Source organism: Pristis pectinata, chromosome 4 (genome assembly GCF_009764475.1).
Source record: "Pristis pectinata isolate sPriPec2 chromosome 4, sPriPec2.1.pri, whole genome shotgun sequence".
Lineage (NCBI taxonomy): Eukaryota > Metazoa > Chordata > Chondrichthyes > Rhinopristiformes > Pristidae > Pristis > Pristis pectinata.
Window position 1 is genome coordinate 84,447,741 of NC_067408.1, and position 13,928 is coordinate 84,461,668.

The 13,928-nt window shown below is 37.2% G+C and overlaps 1 protein-coding gene and 1 long non-coding RNA gene across 7 annotated transcripts in view; one reads left to right on the plus strand and one right to left on the minus strand.

Annotated features, from left to right (window-relative positions):
• LOC127569900 (uncharacterized) overlaps positions 1-502 on the minus strand; it is a 63,821-nt gene extending 63,319 nt beyond the window's left edge. For both annotated transcript variants that reach the window (XR_007956259.1, XR_007956260.1), the window contains exon 1: positions 333-502. This is a non-coding gene — a long non-coding RNA (uncharacterized LOC127569900). The remainder of the gene's footprint in view (positions 1-332) is intronic.
• Positions 1-13,928, plus strand: part of LOC127569898 (zinc finger and BTB domain-containing protein 20-like) — a 197,883-nt gene that overhangs the window by 240 nt on the left and 183,715 nt on the right. For 4 of the 5 annotated variants that reach the window (XM_052014936.1, XM_052014942.1, XM_052014939.1 and 1 more), the window contains exon 1: positions 1,038-1,151. The exons of the other annotated variant lie outside the window; for it this stretch is intronic. The gene's annotated coding sequence lies outside the window, so the exon portion shown is untranslated. Of the gene's footprint in view, positions 1-1,037; positions 1,152-13,928 lie in introns of those variants that run through there. 5 annotated transcript variants of the gene reach the window in all.

Here is a 13,928-nt window from a genome sequence, read left to right on the forward strand (position 1 = left end):
AGTGATGAACGTCCCCGGGCGGAGGCAGCAGACACTCTGCCTTCCATCCGCAGCCGCCTCACTTCTTCCCCACCACCACCACCATCATCTCGTAACACCAGCACTCCTCAGGAGGGAGGGAGATGGGTGGGTAAATAAACACCACAGAACTCTCATGCTGAAATTTAAAACAGTTGCCCTTTTCCCCCGTGCCCACAGGTTTCTGCTATTTTAGTTCTACGTTACGGCCACAATGTTGCGTTAATTAGCAGATAACGGAGCTGTCGAAGGGTTGGCAATGATTATCGGGTTTAACTTTTGAGGAGTGTTTTTCCACTTGGGGCTCAGTGTACCTGTTTTGGCTTTGTTCTGCCCGAGTGTGATTGAGGCCTTTTTCCTCTCCTCGGCTGCAATTGAGTGAGTAGGCCAGTGGATTTCAGGCCGCTTTATTTATAATCTGTCACCTGCCGCTTTGCGAGCCGTCGGGGAGGTGGGGGGGGAAAAGACATTATACAAAACACGAAATGCGTAGAAACTAAATAGGCGACGGACGGGCGGATGGCGTCAACCTAGCTTGCTGTCAGAAAAACTCGGGCCGACCGCGGGCTGATTGACGCGGCGTGCGGCGAATGATCTGCGCCGCCTGCCTGATGGATGTGGCAGGTGGCCAATGGTCTCACCGCGCTAGGTGATCGACGTGGCGGGTGGCCAATGGCGTGCACAGACTGGCTTCGTTGACGACGCGACTAGTAAATGCACAGACAGCTGGCGGTGATTGACAGGTGTCAGGGCCAATCAACTGCTCAGACTTAATGATTGACAAGCCAGCGAGACAATGAAGACTTAGCGCGTCTGTGTGCCTCCCTCCCGCTTGAAAATGATTGATCGACCCAGTGTTCGTGATTGACAGCGGCTTGGGGCAATCGAGGCGTGGGGTGTTACATAATGGAAATTTGGACGTGTCTGAAGCCAATCAATCTGGTCGGCAGGGCTATTAGTATCGAGACCGTGGGTGCAATGTTACACCAATCAGTGTAGTGTCGGGGCGGGATGTCTGGTTATCATGTTAGGTTGTCTTTTGTGTATACAGAAGATGGATACAGTATTCAAAGTGTCTACTTTGGAAATGTGTTTTATTTCGGGAAATATATCCTTGTGCTTGGCCAAGTGAGGTACGTGACTTTTAAAAATGGCAGTAGTAATAGCAAATAATTTCGACACTTGTGTTTTGTCCGCTTTGATTATCATGACCAAGTCAAATTTTGGATTAATTTGCGACTTCTGATGGTCGCTTCAGTGAATTATGGGCTTTTGAAGGCTGTATTAATCTGGTATCTGTGTCGAGTACCCTCTTTCTCCATCTGTTCGCCCCCCCCCCCCCATAACGTCCTCGGGGGAAAAGGTGAGACAAATTTGAGTAGGTGTGGGGGTGCAGGAGCGAACATTTTTAAAAAATCAGGTCTAAGTGGGAATTTTAAATTCCTTTGTTCGTTTGACATTCGCAGTATCAAGTTTTCATTTAAAAACAAATCATTGTCTTTCGTTTACGACAGAATATTTCTTTGAGTGAAAATGCTAATAGTTTAGTAAAAGTCTGGAAGTGTATTACCAGGCCCCAGCTGCTGAAGATGCAAATAGTTTTTTTTCATAGTCTTTTCGGTTGTCGATTCTGAATTAATCTAATAAGAGAAAGGGGTGGCCAGTGGTGTAAAGGAGTTTGAGATGGGTGGGTGCGGGGGGTTTGGTGCTCGGGCTGGAAGGGAGGTTTTGTTTTTGTTTTTGTTTGTTAATTACTTCTGGCCAATTCTAACTCTTTCATCTGAATTGTTTTTGGGCTTTCTTTTGTACTATATTGTGCTAGCTATCCAGTTTCCCTCTAAATTATTTTCAAATTTGGATGTAGCAAATGTTATTTCTATTCATTCTCATTTAATCAGTTTATATATTTGCAAGAAGCTGTCGCGCAATGGCTGATAACATTCTGAAAATTACTTGATATAAAAACGGTAAGCCATTACAGTAGTTTGTTTTTGTAAATCAATCATTAGGCGGTGATGTAAAACAGATAATACTTAAAATAGCCCAGTAAAAACTTGTGAATTATTTCCTTTAGTTAAAATGACCGATTAGTGTCTATTTGCATTTTACTTGTGTTTCTGAATTTTATAATTTGTGCAGAGTTTGTTACATTTTTAAAGAAAGTAATTAAAATGGCACCATGTTTCATCATCTGTTTTGTAGAAATATTTTTAGGTATCGCCATGGAACAATATGTGTGAGAGCTCATTATTCTGAGTGTTCTGGAAGAATTCAAGGTTGCTTGTTATTTTGTTCTCTGTTATGGTGCATATATTAATCAACAAAAGGAGTTGTTAATTACAAACTCCTAGGTGTTGTCTAACTATTTTGTGGACTTTTTCCAGTGTGTATCAGTTGTTTGAGGCATTGCTGCTGTTTTAAGTTATAAGTAGAGTGTGGCCATAAGAATATAAGTTTCTTGTTGGGTATCAGTTTTACTTTGCTAACAGCATTTGGATTTTGTGTGTATGTATATATATATACTTTAATACTGGGCAACATTATGGCAGTATGGCTGATGAGGGGAATATCGAAATTTGTTACGTAATAGTATAACAAAATAAGCTATGAAGAAAGTATGACCAGGTGTTAGAGTGTAGTGTTTGAATGGTTTTATTTCCTGATTTTAGGGGGAGGGGTCTGCTGCAAAGGAATACTCTTTCAGTAAGTGTTTTGTTTAGTTTATACTTGGAAATAACTAACTCTGGAGAAAAAAATACAGTAACAAATCTGACATTAAAATATGCACAAGCTGATTTGTTTTTACTTTATCCTATGATTTTCAGAGCCCTTATTTGACAAATTTTTTAGAATATTTAAATCATTGTTGTACCATAAAGGGTTCTCAAGTAATGAGGTCTTGCAGTAATATGTACCTTCAGAAAACAACTGGTAGATTCATTCTTTTATTTTAAAAAAAACATTGATTCCTATTGCTTCCAATTACAACCCTTGCTATTTTTCTGCTAGCAAACACCTGCTTCCAGGTTCGGATGCTTTTTTTTCTGACTTGCATTGAAATGTGGCATAAAGGTGCAACCAGGTGTTGAAAACGACATTTTTTTTTCTTTTAATTTATCTTTAGGAGCAGATCCATTTGGTGCACATGGAAATACCTGTTCAGCATGATACTTTATGTAATAATAATTTGCTCATTTAATAATCAAAAAGTTCGTGTTTAGAAACAGATGACGTAACAGTCCATCTACTTTACCAAAATCTCATTCTTTAAATATGGAGTGCTGGACAATTGCATTTTGGTGTTCATCTGTGAGTTAATTTCATTTGACTGTCATACTTAAGAAGCTCGTTAAGTTAGTTGAAAATTTTTGGTTCCTTTTCTTTTAAAAAAAAGTGACTTTGAATGGCATTAGTGCATATGTAATTTTAAAAACTTTTTCGAAGGAATGCATTTTCCCATTAAGAACATTATACAAAATGTTTACTGTATTTTTGCATTGCTGTCAAGTTTCCCAACCAAAATTTCTATCTTTTAGTTGTTCCCTACATTTTGTTTAACATTTGAAAAGCTCCCTTGTGTTGACCTAAAGTTTGACTTCCATCTGCAAGTAACAACTTTTACAAGTTATAAATTTACTTGACCACAGTATGAGAGCTTCTGAATTTGATATCAGTTTGTTCTTGTATGCTTCAATCTATGAACCTAGCTTATCAATATTGGAAAAGTTATTTGAACTCTAGTGATTTTGTCACACTCTGTGACCTGGGTTTCCTGTGCTTAAGATTAAGGCAGGAAAAAGGGGGGAAATACTGTTTAGCTATTAAATCATTTGTAGTCCATAATATTCACTGATACTTCTCCTCTGAATGGAAATTATACTTGTGAATGGGTGGTAATTGCTATTGTTTAATACTTTCAGGTTGGGGGTTGATTGGGAAAAATCTTATTTATTACATTTCTCTATGAATTTATTATCTAAATAGCCAGATGCTTAATAAAAACTGGATAAGGTTTGACAATTAAAGCAAAAGTTTGCAAAAACAAAATGGGTGTGTATTTTGCGCATAATTTGAGCCAACTATCACTTTTTTTTTTAAAGCATTCCACTTTTTAACGTTTTTGTTTGTACAAGCGGATTTAAAAACTAGTAGGTGAAATGGATGGGAAAACTATCTATTTTATTTCAGAGAATCGGTTGCCTAATACCATATATGCACAACAAATGCATTCCTGAAAGCTGCAAAGCAAACATGTTATCATAATTTGCAGTTGCACAAATTGCAGCAACGTGGTACTTGGGTAACGAAATGCATGAGTAGGATCATCTGTACACCAACTTTTGCATATTGTTACTCCCAAAAATAAAACGTTAATGAAGGTAACCATGTGCCCCTGTTGGATTCTTTTATAAACCTATCTTTTCCACAAGTTTGCCAGATTGTGGATCTTTGCTTTGCTCGTGGTATGTTTCATGATGTAGGATATTTCTATCATAAACACTTTTTGATAATGTGCTCCAAGAGTGTTATAATGAGGTGTAATGTGCCTTGCAGAATGTTTGATTGATTTCTATTAATGAAGGCAGCAGTACAGATTTTAGTCTTCTGTTTCCCTAGACTTGGTTTTCAAGGTCAGATTTTTAGCTGATACAAAATCTATTACTTTAATTGCAGTTAGGTAGTCGCAGTATAACTGAAATATGGGTTGTTGAGAATATTTTTGTATTTTAAATGCATTTTATTAACATTTTGATCAGAACAGTTTGATAATGATCTCTTTTTCAGCCAAGCTAACTTTCATTGAAAGATGTGTTCCCCATTTTAAATCTAAAAGACTGATAGTTAATAATGAATTTGCATGTTGCTTCTTATTCTTGGGATGTCCCAAGACTATGGTCCTGAATTACTTTTGAAGTATATTTATTGTTACAATGTGGGAACACAGCTAGTGTACGTGATTAAGGTCTCACAAATAGGAAATAATTAAATGACTAACCAAGTTATTTTAATGATACATAGGTTGAGTGTATTTGACAGAACACTGGGAGAATGCCTTTGTTCTTGAAATAACCCCATGTAATTTTTGTTTGTTTTAATTTGGGGAAACAATGGGTTCTTGGTTTGACATCCAATCAGAAAGTGGGCACCTTCAACAGTACAGTGTTGAGGAGTCTAGATTATGTGTTCAAGACTCTGCTGTATGGCTTAACTTTGGAATCTGAAAATTGAGTTTAAGAGCACTGTCACAAAGCCAAATCTGGCATTTTGCAATGCACATTCAATTTAGTATTTGAGAGTAGTGAGTTACTGTTGATTTAAAATCAAGTATAAATTAGTGTTCATTTCTTTTAGTGGATTTCATGAAAACCTAAAATTGATGTCGATTGTAAAGCAATATTTTACAATTGTAACTAAAACCGGGCACTTGGTATATATGATTATTCCAGATCCAGTACGTGATCTGTGAAGAATTTTTATTAATTTTAGCAACAGAGGATCAACATCTTTACCAGCATTGTTGTGTTAGGAGAAGAAATCCTTATCTCTGTGTTTAATCTGCTGCTGGTTGGAATATTGAAGTAGGTGGAGGTGATTCGGGCTAGGGTTTCCAATGGCAGTGTAACTGCAGAATGACCCAATATTTTTTTTTCTTTGGGTGTTAAACATCTTTTTTCATGAATTTAAAGTAATACCGATATCAGAAATACTTTCTAGCTTTGGTATCAGTAAGATACAGTATTTCCAATTGCAGACATTTTTTTTGTAACCATGAGTATTCCAGTCTTACAATCTGAAAATTTACATATTACTATAACCCTCAGTTTTAGAAGAGATTATGGGTACAATTCCAAACTTATTCCCTTTGATTTCTGAACCCAGGGTTTTCCAAGATGCATGTAATCTAATGTGTATATATTTAAAAAAAATACTTTTCACCTTGATGCAGGAGAAAATATGAATAAGTGTAAAATGTCTTCTATGGTGCATTGCATTTAAGGAACTAATTTGGTAGACTCCATTAGGATTTAATTACTGTTGTTATGAAATCAGTTTTTGTCTTGCCCAGAAGAACGGTCCCTTTATTCAGCATTTTCATATGCTGTTGCAGTTGAACAGGCTGATTTACTGTTCTGATCAAAATGTAAGGTTGTTAATGTTCCCTTATAATTTTGATGCTGTGGAGGATTTGGAGGTACCTCCAAATTTTTTTAAGTTTGGAAGGTAAACAGGAGAAAATAGAAGATTAGTTTGGTGATTGTGAGTTTCAAAATAATGAGGATGTTGTGGGGAATAGAGAACATATTCCAATGTCAACAGAAAATGTCCTATCATGAAATCAGAACTTTTAGAAGGTGGCAAATAACTTGTTGGCGCTCTGCCCAAAGTTGCACATAAAAAACATGAGGCCAAAGCCTGTCACCTGGTTGCCCATGGCAATTAATAAATAAATTTCCTCCATTGAGCTGTGTGACACTAATTTGTATAATTTGAGTAATGTAAACCCTACAAAATATGCAGTGAAAATGTTCTATTATTCTGCTAACAGAAGTTTTGTTAAAGAGTGAAACAAGGAAATTTCCTCTAGTTTAATTGTAGGAAAATGTGTTTCATTGGAGGAGAGAATTCTGTGTAACAGACTTTTGTAGCCACTGGTTATGTGGAATTATGGGCCAAGTTTCATTTGTGCTATCTTCACTTGTGGATTATTTGCCACATTTTTATTCTATTCAATGGTATGTAACTTCTAGAATCTTTTATTGGTAAGGTTGATAGTACACTTATAACAATGACATTCTGCATGACTACTTCCAGCACAGCAACGTAAACAAACTGCTCTTGTGCTTTCTGATTAGACCCTTGTGACTGCAAAGAAATGCATTATGTATCGGTCTGTATTACTAACCATAGGACTTTTTTCTGAGGTTTACTGCTGTTTTAATTATTTTACTACCAAGTTTTACCACTGGAGGCCCTCAGTCTCTTATGTGTAAATATTGATACTTGCAGTGCTGGACCATTGGCTCTTCATCTTCTTAAGTTTGTTTTTATAGGCTACAGGTTTAAACATAAACAATTCTGGAAAACTTGAGCCAAAAGCAGTATTTCTTAATACTCAGTAGTTTTAAAATTTTCTTGCTTTTAGTCTAAGATGAACCCTTTTTCATAGGCCGTACCTTGCTGCAGAAAATATCTTGACTCGTATGTTGATTCAAGCAGAATGGTGTGTGAAATCCATAATGTATAGCAATTCTTGCTTGACTATTATTGTATATGAATTGTATTTCAAGTAAGATTACAGTTTTGTTCTAAAATTACAATGGAGTATTTTTACTTTTTTATTTTGGATGTTTGTATTTATAGTGGACGTAAACATTTGTCCCAAAAAAATTGCTGAAAACACTTTCATCAGCATCTTGGAAATTCTTGTTATAAATGAAGCTTCAAAAATTATTTAATAAATACTTTTAAACATGAATATTTGCAGTTCAGTTGGGGGAAGCAAACTTGCGTTTAATTACCGATTTTAGAGTGGGGGGAGGAAGTTGTTCATTTAGTTGCTATTGTTTATAAAACTTGTTATTATCAAAGTGTAGCTCTTAACGTGCCAGAAGCTTGCTAGTATGCCTAGCTCAATGACAAGATATCTTTGTCACGGTAACAGTTACTGAAATAAACCATTGAACAACAATTGATGGAAATATGCCTTAAAACTGTTTGTTCGTTTTACAATTCCTTACCCCGTTATTTTCAATTTCCCTTTAGATTTAAAGTGTAGCTTTGTACTAATATACTGCATTCCACCAACCACCAACTCCTTATTCCACTTAAGTTTGGAGTCAGATTTTGGTTAAAGTTATTTCCTTGACAGTTCAGTTTCAGTCTAAAGATTAATGCCATGCATGAGACACAGTCAACTTTTGAGTCATTTGCAGATCAACTAGTATTAATACTGCAGAGTGAGTGTTTGGCAGCCTGAGGTAAAGGAGAACTCCATTTGTTTGTGCACTCTGAAGGTTAAAACACGTTATTCAAATTATAAATCATATGTCCAAATAAAATATGCCATTGAATCCCTATTGCTATCGGTCATGATTGTCAGGCAAGCCATATTATCAATAGTGAGCTAAATTATAAGTAGGAAGTGTAAAAAAAAACTGTCTTTCATGACCACAGGATGATCCAAATTGTTTCACAGCCATCTAAAAACCTTTGAAATGCTTTGGTATGCAATTTGAATGTGCCCAGTTCTCACGGGTAGTGTTTGTGAAAATGACCAGATGATGTGTTTTAGTTACTTCATAATCATGAGGTACTTGGTCAGAGCACTGAGGATAACTCACCTACTCTTTAAGATGGTGCAAAGTGGCCTTCACATCTGTCATGGTTCAATACTTAACCAAAATGATGACATTTTCAAAAGTATGGTAATCAGTGAGTCATGCACTGGAGCACCAGTGGAGATTTTTGTGCTCATACCCTGAAATGGGGGTTGAAAATGTAATCTTCTGACTTCAAGCAAGAGGGGCTAATGATGACTGTGGCAAGGTGATCCAAAATTTGACCTGAAACTGTATGGGTGAGGTGAAACAGATTAAGACTCAAAGTGGTACAACTCAATGTTACTTAATAGTTTTTTGTACTTATCAATACTATGCCAGTGTTAAACTGCTTTTCCCCTGTGATGCATATCATTTAAGTTTAAATAATACTTGCATGTATAGTTCTCTTTGACTCTATTGGATATTATCATTTACCTTGCTGATCAATCAAAAAAGTCTGTTCCCATGTACTCATGATCAGTTTAGTTCATGGTGGCTTTGACCTGAACCCTTTTGTTTTATAATACAGAAATCTCCACGCTTATAATTTGAATGACACAGCCTCTCATCACAGTCACTGCTTGATAATGTATTTTTACTTATCTTGTCTGTTTGTTGCAAGTCGGTGAAATGATTCCTTCTCATTCTTATGTCAGTGAATGCATCCATTGTCCTCAAGGGAATGCCATCTTGTTTCATGTTTTAATCCTCGTACAAAAGTGTTCGATGGAAATGGTTCTGGGTTTATGAGCACTTTGAAAGATTGATGAATACATTTCACTCCATAACAATTTGGGCATTAACTTTTTTCCAATGGATTTTGGGAATGAATCCAGGTGGGGAATCATGGTTATTATTTCTGAATTTGTAAATCTCATGGATGGCTAGACCAAAGGAGTTCAGAGAAGACAGATAATTAGACTTAAATGAACATATTTCATTGTGTAGTCTGATTACTGTATTTTCTTGGGTTAGTGTGAAGTCCATTCTCATTGTGCCTCTGAATGAATTGTTACTCCATTCAGTGTTTTTTTTTCAGCTCACAGCCTGTTTTGAAAGTTAATAGTAAAAGCCTCTTGGTTCTACGTGGCATACTGGGAAACAACTTGGTCAATTTTATGTGTGAAAGTCACAATATGCTATTATAGTACAACCCCTTGACCTTGTTAATGTCCATTTGTTTCCAATTTAAATGAGTTCTCGAGCCCTTGTTACAGTAACCACCCCAAGTGATTTCTTGCCTTCTCATTGAATTTCTTACTTCTAAATTTTGAATTTCTTTTGTTCTTGCTAAACCAAGAGGTTGCGTATTAACTTTTGCTGCTTCCTCTTCTTCCGCTGGTATTTCTCCATTACTACTGGGATATAGCAAATTGATTACAATGATCAATGAGTTGCAACTGGAGACCAAGGTTTATCCAAGCATTCATCTCATTTGTAGGCCCTATTCCATACTTGGATAATTTTGATGTTTTATGTGTCCTTCCATGCTTCATTTGGCCTTTAATTCCCACATTACAGACTGGGTTTCATTAAGATCAATATATTTGATGAATTTGTTGGCAAATTTTTATGTTTAATTTAGAAACTAATCACTTTTCAGTGTATGGGTTGTAGGATCTTGAGTCCAATCAGTACCACATGAATAGATTCCTTACAAGACTGTGGTTGTAAAATGGGCGTGTCACATAATTTCCATATGTAACCAGTATGGAAAGCAGTGACATTAACAAAGCTAATTACTTCTATTTGTCAACAAATCAGTAACCTAATTAGATTTAGTAAATGTTCCATTGGTACTGAGCAGAACTATTCATGTTAGTTGCACTCAGACAAAAGTAGTCCTTAACTATGGCTGAATCAAGAAGTTTTTTGTAAAGTAACGTAATTGTTTGCAGACCAGTCACCAGTCCATATCTACAACCTCTAATTTGTCAGTTTGAAATTGAGTTCTGGAATGCAAACTCTTAATTCTTTACGTGGTCATATTGGAATAGCCTTTAGTCCAAATAGAACATGCCTCTGTCATTCATTATATAAACACTTCATTTTTCCAACAAAGAATGTTGGACAAACCAGCGTGGAACAAGTTTTGTCTTTAATCTATTGATCTTCTAACTTGAGTAATTTTTAAATGTAAAATTTTTGCAAGTTTCAAAAAAATCATTAGAATGGAAAAATCATGAACAATATTTGAGATTATCTCTCCACCCCTCCCTCCCCAACTTGTCATCAACCATTTCTCCAAAATACCAGCACAATGTTGCCAGAGTTTAACAAATAGGAATCTCTGATCTAAAATAAGAAATTTGAAACAGAATTAACTGGTAAAGAACATGTGCCATTATGGAATTCGGGTCTTTATTTCATCCATTTTATAATTTGGGTTTAAATATAAGTACTAAAACACAGATTTAAGATAAGAGATAAAGAAAAGTGACTTTCGCGCACAAAATTTACCAAGCTGTTACACTTGTATTTTGTTTTCCCTGTTTTAAGTATATCTTCTTTCTTTATGAACCATTGCAAATAATTAAAAGTTAAAGTTAACATTTTATTTCACTTTGGAAAAATTAACATTTATCCCAAAGAAAAGGGTAGCAAGCAGGTGGGAGCTTCATTCAGCTCTCGCATTCACTCAGTTTCTCTGATAAACACTGCTTCTAAAATTAAAGGTCCTGCTGAATCCAGTGTTACTTAGTGTGCAGTAAAGGGAAGTTTCTATTCTGTTGCATGTGATCAGTTCAGTCAAAATGCAATATTAAGATCTTCACAAAATTTGTCTCTGAGCCCTTGTAGGACTTATGACTCCCAAATTACATTTCAGGCCTCAGAGTGACATCCCTTTGGTTCTGTCATGTTTATGTCAACAAATCTTGTTGATGTTCTCCAAGGAACTGACAAATATGGGAGGCCCTCATACCACTGTTACTTTGTATATAATATCATTTTCCACCATTTTATCATACCAGGACTGTTCCTTCTTGCTTTCTGTTGTTTCGTTTGATGTTATACACTTAATGTGATCAATATTTTGTTTCCTTAAGTCGTTGGATGCTATTTGATGCTGGCTTTCGGTGCAATTCTATCAGTCCCATTCTCCACTCGCTTCCCAGTAGCCTGTGTTCTCCTTGGGTCTTTTCCCCCACTGAATCACCTGTTGCAATGAACACTAATCATCATATCTTTGAGATGTGAGAGGAAACTGGAGCATCCAGGAGAAACCCAGCCAATCATAGGAAGAATGTGCATAGTTCCTTGTTGGATGAGAAATTACTGCATACACCCTTAAGCTATCTTGTTCCATGATATGCTACAGTTCCTTTATAAAGTGGTCCCTAAACATTAGATTCGCCACCTTCATTTCCATGAAACCACTTGCTTTCACTGGCTCAACTGCCATTCTTACTATTTTCTCCCACCCTTCCGTAGAATCCCAAGGGATCCCTTCTACAGCACCTTTTATATCTGGAGTATCTACTTTCCCATTTCCTTCCCATCTTGACTTTGTATTACAGTAGGCCTTCACTTTGTGTACAAAATCAACTGTGTTTCCATTCATTGCCACTTAAGAATGGTTTTCCATCTGCTGATCTAAATTTTTGCTATCCCAATTTGCCAGAAACTGTCATTGAATTGCAGACATGCATGGAATCTAAGCTGGCAGTAAATGGTGGTAGCAATTCAATCGTGTGCGTTACTTTAAATGTAACAGGAACCAAGTCTGCTTGTAGTGCACTTGGCTGAGTCAGTAATTTCAGATACTATTTTGTTAAATGGATCCTAAATTCCATAGCCCTTCTGCTTTAACCATCTACAAAAATTCCTCTCCATTCTGTATGAATGCTCATCTTATATTCTTCTGATTCCCCACAAGGGTTAGTCATTTGTTTGGTGCTGTGCTTCCCCTGCCATTTACACTGGACTTCTGTGTGTTCAGAATGAATTGACTTGGTTCTCAAAGTCATCCAGGATGTTTTTCTCTGAGAATTTGTGGGCTGGGTTCTCCTGGGAATGTTGCACCTTTTTTCAGGGAGGCTATGAGAACTTGCTTGAATCATCTGCTGATAATCTCTTGCTGTGGGAGTGCTTGGAATAGTATATCTGTTTTGGGAATCTGTTGTGAGGCTTGTGAATTATGTGGTGAGTTTAAAGGAGTCGATTGTATATAATAAGGGTGTCAATGCTGGGCATGTTGGCTTGGGAGAGAGTACAGACTTTGGTCACTAATCCTGTCGGTAGGTTTGGAGGATTTTACAGATATTGTTTTGGAGGTATCTCTGCATAGTTTTAAGGTCTTTTGAGGTGTCTGCTGAATGGATTCCATGATTCAATGTATAGGAAGCCAGGGTTAATTGCTGCCTGATAGACTGTGAGCATTGTGCCTGGTTTCTGGCTTTGATCTTCGTACATTCTTCAGATGATCAAAGGCTGTGCTGGTGCACTGAAGGTGACCTTGAATGTCATAATAAATTGAGATTGTCATAATCTTTGTTGAGAGGTGGCTCCTATCAAATAACTAGCCCTAACTGCCATGGAGGTTAATGATATACTACCTTGAGCCTCAACAACTCTAATGCCGTGGATGTTAGAGAGTGAGGTATTAAGGAGTGGTAGCATACTTATCCATGGACAATAAAAGAATGGTAATCAATTCTGGGCTTTGACTGCCTTGGTAGTGAAAGTTAGGTGGAGCCTTTTTCCTTCCCTTCTGTCAAGACCACTTGGTAAGTTGCTGCAGCACACACTGAAGATGGTAGTCTTGGTCGCCAATGTAGAGTACAATGGCAGCGGCACTGTTCAGTCAGACATTGGATTACTTACAAGTTTCTCTGACTTGAACCTTTTAAGTAGCAGAACATTCCTGGGTAATCTGGAGGTCAGTCATGGGGGACGTGAGAGACTGCAGATGCTGGAATCCAGACCAAAGGCAAACTACTGGAGGAACTTGGCAGGGCAGGCAGCATCTATGACAGGGATCCCGCCATAGATGCTGCCTGACCTGCCAAGTTCCTCCAGCAGTTTTTTTACCGCTGGAGGTCAGTCGTGTATTTTTGAGTGTCCAGCTCTTGATTTTGTAATGGTATTGTTGATATGGATGAGTCAATTAACTTTCGGGTTGATGATGACTTCCAAAATAATGGTATGGGAACTTAATGGCGCCAATTAAAGATTGAATTGCACTCTCCCTTGCACCCCCTCTGTCACTCATTTGTGTATCATCCCTTTGTTCTTGCTTTCCACTTCCAGAGTGTTTGCTTCTGTGTTCGCTCTTTGTGCCTCTGAACTTGTACCCTCACACTATCTGAGCTCAATTTCATTCCAGCGCCGCAGAGACCGCCTATTCGAACTGAAGCCGATGGAACCTTACTATGTGGCGGGATCGGATCGCCTTTGAAATAGGGCTTGGGACGGGTCGTGCTAACAACCGCCGGCTTTAAATAAATGAATGTGCTAATAAGTTCTCCAGATGTACGTGTTTTAAAGCAAAGATTGTACGTTAAATAAAGTGTAATTTATTTACACTCCTCGTTCTGTGTTATGCTGCTGAGTTCGGGGAGCAGGTGGGTTTGGCACTGAAGGCATTCT